We start from the raw sequence: 7,320 nt of genomic DNA, 5'->3' as shown, positions 1-7,320 counted from the left end.
GTGTCATCTAGTTGTCTGTTTTATCATACAATTCCATCTTCTACAATATTTCATGGATATATCTTGGTTTAACTGAATCGCTCTGCAGAGAGTACTGGTGATGATCTCCTTATTCTGTTTCCTCCTGCATCAGTGTAGGAAAATTAATTAGGTCTTTCTTTCTAGAAATAGTACAGGGACAACGGAAGGCTTAACAGGGAAAAGCTTATAGCTTCTTAAGAATTCTTACTCGAGATCAGAGGAGTCTGCATCATCTACAAGTTCGTTCACAACCTCACAAGCCTTCGGATGCTCATCCTCCTGTGAGTGGACTCACAAGCCTTCGGATGCTCATCCTCCTGTGAGTGGACTCACCAGCCTTCGGATGCTCATCCTCCTGTGAGTGGACTCACAAGCCTTCGGATGCTCATCCTCCTGTGAGTGGACTCACAAGCCTTCGGATGCTCATCCTCCAGTGAGTGGACTCACAAGCCTTCGGATGCTCATCCTCCAGTGAGTGGACTCAGAAGCCTTCGGATGCTCATCCTCCTGTGAGTGGACTCACAAGCCTTCGGATGCTCATCGTCCAGTGAGTGGACTCACAAGCCTTCGGATGCTCACCCTCCAGTGAGTGGACTCAGAAGCCTTCGGATGCTCATCCTCCAGTGAGTGGACTCACAAGCCTTCGGATGCTCATCCTCCAGTGAGTGGACTCAGAAGCCTTCGGATGCTCATCCTCCAGTGAGTGGACTCACAAGCCTTTGGATGCTCATCCTCCAGTGAGTGGACTCACCAGCCTTCGGATGCTCATCCTCCTGTGAGTGGACTCACAAGCCTTTGGATGCTCATCCTCCTGTGAGTGGACTCACCATTCTGAAACTGCTTACTTTCTTTCTTGCTTGCCTATTTGTTTTTTAACCTTTATGGCATTACGATGAGAAAAGTTACATGATTTCAATTTATCTGAATTTGTTAACATTTAAAAACATATTTTAAGTAAATAGAATTTACTTAAAAAACATTCTTGTTTCCCTTTTTTACCCCAACTCCTCCCAGAGACAGCCTCTTCAATACCTATAATATCTTATTTTGTCATATTCCTTAAAATTTATAAAATATTATAACAATAAAAATGAACATTATAATAGTTGTTTAATATAAAACAACAATCAATTTAACAGTGTTATGTTGCTGCTTGTCTACAGCAATACTGAAAATACATACGTTTTTCTCAATATAAATTTTAAATAACTCCAAACATATTAACTGTATATTTCAAAGTAATACATCACTACCAGTATTTTCTTAAATGAATATAAATATATAAAGTCTTTTTGTTTGTTTGTTTGTTTTGTATTTAGTAGAGTTTAAAATCTTGGCTCTTACTGTGATACAAGCCCAAAATATGAACAATTTTTAGACATTGGCTTTCATTGTAATAAGGCTGCACTTCAATGACCTTCACATCACCAAAGGATTTTCTTTCTTTTTTTTATTAGATATTTTCTTTATTTACATGTAGATTTCTCCTTTCCCAGTTTTCCCTCCAAAAAAACAAAGAAACAAACAAAAACAACAAAAACAAACCCCTGTTGCCTCCCCCCTCCCCATGCCTGCCACCCCCCCTCTCCCACTTATTGGCCCTGGCATTCCCCTACACTGGGGCACAGAACCTTCACAGGGCCGAGGTCTTCTCCTCCTATTGATGATCGAGTTTGCAATCCTCTACCATACACATGCTGCCAGAACAACCAGACTCCTCTATGTGCAGTCCTTGGTTGGTGGTTGAGACCCTGGGAGCTCTGAGGGTACTAGTTAGTTCATATTGTTGTTCGTCAGCTCCATTGGTCCTTTCTCTAACTCCTTCACTTTTTTTTGTTTGTTTGTTTGTTTTTTTTGAGACAGGGTTTCTCTCTGTAGCCCTGGCTGTACTGGAACTCACTTTGTAGACCAGGCTGGCCTCGAACTCAGAAATCCACCTGCCTCTGCTTCCCAAGTGCTGGGATTAAAGGCGTGCGCCACCACCACCTGGCTCACCAAAGGATTTTTACCTCCATTGTAGCTAAGCTGAGAGTTGACAGTTCTGCTGTGCCGAGGAATGAATTGTAGGCACGATTTTTGGATACAGACTTCCTGCTATGGTCAAAACTATTTAACTTGAGTGAGTGACTTTATTCTCAGCCCACAGAGAACAGGTTAGATTCAATATCTTTTCACAAATCCAGCCCTACAAAGGATAATAGATGGAAAACATCAACATAAGGAGCAAAGCTACACCCTAGAAGAAGCAAGAAAGTAATCTTTCAACAAATCCACACAAATCTAATTCCACCTCTTACAACAAAAACAACAGGAAGTGACAATTACCTTTTCTTAATATCTTAATATGAAAATTAATATTACCAACATATCCTAATTGATTGAAATCCAAAAATATGAGGAATTAGAAATTTGTTGATTGTCATCCAATGGTCTCTCTAATTTGGTAACTGGAGAAGTAGGTCCAATATTGTACAATCTATATATACTTTCAGCTTTTTTGTGACAGTGTGTTGCTGTGTACAATATAAGGGTCTTGAAATCTTGCTTCTCCTATCTTAGCCTCTCTATTAGTAATATATTATTTCATGCTTTTACACTATACTATGGTTTTCAGAACAGCTTATATATTTCAAAAGTATTTATATAGCCAAGGGAGACATAGACAATTAACTTGGGAGGTGGCTTGTAGGAAAGAGAAAAACAAAGAGTGAGACTGAATGCTTTGCTTGACATTTGTAACTCTTGTATCAAGTTTGAAGAAGAGGACTTTATAAGTTACTCTTTCTCTGAGATGAATGCTTTTCCAAATTATCACAGCCAATGAACCAGATTCTTACCCACACCTAATGTCTGTGCCACCCTCCAAGCAGAACCATTGTTCACTGAAACAGTTGGTGAATGACTTTATGGATAGACCATCTTAATACACACCATTTCTTAAATGAATGTAACCTATTTTTTTAAGCATCCCAAAGTTTTGCCAGCAATTTATTTTTTCTAGCAGCCATATTTTTTAAATTAATTTATTTTTAAACTCCATATTTTATTTCCCCATCCCGATCCACCCTCGACTGTTCCACATTCCATAACTCCTCCCTACCCCACTGTCTGCATGTGGATGTGCCCCCACCCCACCTTACCTCTAAACTCCTTGGGGTCTCCAGTCTCTTGAGGGTTAGGTGCAGAAGTCCTCTACTGTATGTGTGCTGGGGAGCCTCATATCAGCTGGTGTATACTGTCTGTTTTGTGGTCCAGTGTTTGAGAGATCTCGGGGTTCCAGGTTAATTGAGACTGCTGGTCCTCCTACAGGATCGCCCTTCTCCTCAGCTTCTTTCAACATTCCCCTAATTCAGCAACAGGGGTCAACTGCTTCCATCCACTGATTGGGTGCAAATATCTGCCTCTGACTCTTTCAACTGCTTGTTGGGTCTTACAGATTTTGGGCAGGATAGGTCCCTTTTTGTGAATACTCTATAGACTCGGTAATAGTGTCAGATCTTGGGACCTCTCCTTGAGCTGGATCCCACTTTGGGCCTGTTGCTGGACCTTCTTTTCCTCAGGCTTCTCTCCATTTCCATCCTTGTAGTTCTTTCAGACAGGAAAAATTATGGGTCAGAGATGTGACTGTGGAATGGTAACCCAATCCCTCCCTTGATTTCCTGTCTTCCTGCTAGGAGTGGGCTCTATAAGTTCCCTCTCCCTACTGTCTCTGAGTACACTTTTACAGTCTTTTTTTTTTCTAACATTTGGCTATACATGTATCCTATTTTTAAATACTAATGGATGTGAGATTGGCATACATTTAGATACATATTTCTACATATTTCTTTTTTAAACTCAATTTTTTGATTAAAAAAATAAGAAAAGTCTCAATACTTGACTTTATATTTTTTAAAGCCCACTAATCAAACTAAGCTTCAAAATGAATTCTACCCCTAAAACAAAGGGGAAATCTTTATAATGTTTGTAACAGAATAAAAAACAATCTTCACTATCTAAAAATAATAAATTATAATTTACAGGTGTTAAATGAAGTCTATTGTTTTAGTATCTGTTGACGTCATGCATCAAGAAATTTATCTCAGCAATAATTATCCTTTCCTCTTGATTATACATCTAAGAAGCTAACCATTTTCCCATGAGTTTACACATGACCACAGTGAGTAAGATCTTCAATAACGTGGATAATGGTGATTATACAGTTCTGGAACTTTATGTAGGTTTGAGAATTATAGTTCTATGCATCACACCTTTGGCTGTCAGAGATGTTACTGGTCTTCTTTATAAGATGAAATAATTGAAAGACATTAAACTAGTAGCATTCATCTACAACTTCCACAAAATATTACCACAGAGTCAGAACAGTCAAATACAAATCTCACTGTCATCATTACAAGAAAACATTATATGTTAGATGGATGTCCTATGATTAGCTGGAAATGATCTTAATTTTAATAGAAATAAACAGTCAAATGTATATTATAGAGGCTTTTAAAATTTTACTCTGGGGGGTTGGAGAGATGGCTCACAGGATAAGAGCACTGACTGGTCTTCCAAAGGTTCTGATTTCAATTCCCAGCAACCACATGGTGGCTCACAATCATCTGTAATGAGATCTGATGCCCTCTTCTGGTGTATCTGAAGACAGCTATAGTGTACTCATAAATAAAAAAAATTTTACTCTATAACACAAAATCAACAAATATATTTAATAGTTGCCACTGGGAAATATTTAGAAAAGATAATTTTTACATATGTTCAGATGGCTTCAAATATTGAATTACAGACAGATAAAAAAATTATAAGACCATGCCAATGCTGCTATACAAGCACACTGAGTGGAGCATAATTTTCAAAAATGATTTTTAAAATCAGATAAAGTAATGAAAACACCAAAATTAATGGAAGCATAAATCTCCTGAGCTCATTTTCAAGCTACATAAAAAAAGTCTAATGGTGTTTATGTTTTACTCTTTAAGTTGATAAACTTATAAGTAGAACACTAATCCTGTAAACGGCAGGCAAAGTGTTTTTGATATGCTGTTAATGTTTGTATCTCTGTTGATGTATACCAAATGTTATTGTGGAGAAACTGGAAATCAAGACCTTACTGTGAATTTTAAATTAAAGTATCATGTCCTAAATCACACAGGATTTTTATAAAAGTTCTTAAAATTGACAAAAGCACTCAGAGAATAAATGAGGAATATTTTTCTCACATATTTATTTTGGCTTACTTATTATATTACATATTATTTAATTTACATTTTTAACTATGTTCAAATAACAAAGGATAGGAATATATACTAATACAACAGAGAAAAAAGGGGAGATAGTGAGGTGCATACCCTGTCTGCATCTTATTTTATTAACTATATATTTCTTAGTATATAATATTTGGACTTAATTTTGTTTCTAATTTGTCTTACTGAAAGTAAACTTTTTATTGAGGTAAAATTACTTTATGTATCTAGTTCCTAAAACCTTTATCAATTAGGGTAGAGGAAAAATCTAATTAGAAAGGATAGAGTGAACTGTGAAGCTCCTTAGATTTACTTCTATTATAAGCATCAACAAATATTCCTACTAAGTAAGATTCAGGTTTTCATTATTGATTTCAATATCATTTCTTATTTTACCTCATATATTTTTCTAAATATTGCACACATATTTTTATATATGATAGGTTATAATAAATCATCTAGTTATGAAATGTTGATTCTTGTCCCAAACATGAAATATATAAGTTTATAAAATATTTTTGTCATCATGTTTCATTATCATCCAAATGGAAATATACCGTCTAAGTTAGTTATATAAGTTAAAGATTCTATTACATTTTCCTAATAAGAGAAAGCCCCATTTTATAACTTGACTAGAAAATAATATTTTTTTTGTTAAATAGCTATCTTCCCAAATGAAATCTTCTACTTACATTTTTATTTTATTTTATTTGTTTCGATGTTTTGCCTTCATACTTGTATGAACAATCTGTGAACAATTTGCCCAAGGATGGCAGATAAGGCCATCAGATCCCTTGATGTTGACATTACAGATGGCTGTGAATATGCTGAGGGTAATGGAAATGGACGTAGGTTCTCTAGAAGAACAAATAGTCCTCTTAAATAGTGACCCATCATTCCCGAATCCATCTTTCTATTATTTTTTTTCACTTGACATCATGCCATAGAACAAAACTGTTCTTTCTTGCCACGTCTACATATATAAATGTGGGGCCATGAAATGTAGTATGGTCCCTAGATGAGCTAAGGCTAAAAGCCCTGGAGACCCTGAAGGGATGGTAGGAGCTTTGCCTGCCCCCGGGCACCAGACCCCAGTCACTAACCACAGTCTCCCCCGACTCCCCCCCCCATAGATCTCTGGACATTAGTCATGTAAGGGCAATGTCCCAACCCCTCCACATGTAAAGGGTGTGACCATAGGTCATGTGGGCTCAAGACAGATCTCCATGCTAATGAGGCACGTAGAGGCCTCTAGGGCTTAGCCAATAAGCTTTCCTTCCCAGACACTCCTCCCTGCAAAAAGTAGTTAATCTCGGGCCACTCTGAGAAGTGGGGAATGGTTTTACACATCCACTTTCTGCCATGACAATAAATGCCTTAAAACCATGGACTATCTCTTTTTTTTGGGATCCACCATGGGGAGCCATGGAGAAGGCCTTTGCCTATAGAGCCACCACCAAGCCCAAGTGGGAACGGCCAGAACTCCCCTCTTTCCTCCCTGGTCAGGCCAAATCCAGCCCACAGGCCCCTACTTCATTTTCAGCTCTTCTGTGGCTCTCAGCAGCACGTGATTGTCCAAGAGCCTGAGAACCAGACTGCCCTGGCCTTAGCTCAGGCCAACTCCAGCTGTCCCATGCTTCAGATTCGCTTTCTCATCACCGAGCTGTGTCACAGAGCTTCCCTATGACCCAACACCGGCCCTGGGAGAGCTTGGGGTAATTGATGTCAATTCCCACACCCTGCATCCCCAAGTGGAGAGTGGCCGGCCATGCCCTGTGGCCACAGGACCCACAACACTATATATAAAGGCATAGGAGAATAACAATTTTTTTTTTTGTAGAGAAATTTTAATCCAGCTACAGGGCTGCTCTGACAAGTGATCGCATCCAAAGGCTTTCCAGGTCTCTGTGATCCAGCTAAAATGTAGATAGGACATACACCTTTAATCCCTTTGGCTGAAACAGAGACACACCTTTCATCCCAAACAATGAAGGTAAAGTTAGTATGTAGAAGGAAGCAGCTATGTTTGAAAGTGACATTTAATTGAGGGGTAGAC

The 7,320-nt window shown here is 38.2% G+C and overlaps 1 long non-coding RNA gene across 1 annotated transcript; it reads right to left on the bottom strand.

The window, feature by feature from the left end:
- Positions 1 to 3,281: 3,281 nt before the first annotated feature.
- On the bottom strand, positions 3,282 to 6,897 carry LOC116085286. The gene is made up of 3 exons (XR_004116478.1): positions 6,797 to 6,897; positions 5,957 to 6,121; positions 3,282 to 3,609 (listed from the first exon to the last, which is right to left on the bottom strand). It is a non-coding gene; the product is annotated as an uncharacterized LOC116085286 (long non-coding RNA).
- Between the last annotated feature and the right edge of the window lie 423 nt (positions 6,898 to 7,320).

Source organism: Mastomys coucha, unplaced genomic scaffold (genome assembly GCF_008632895.1).
Source record: "Mastomys coucha isolate ucsf_1 unplaced genomic scaffold, UCSF_Mcou_1 pScaffold9, whole genome shotgun sequence".
Lineage (NCBI taxonomy): Eukaryota > Metazoa > Chordata > Mammalia > Rodentia > Muridae > Mastomys > Mastomys coucha.
This window is presented reverse-complemented; position numbering and strand designations above follow the sequence as displayed.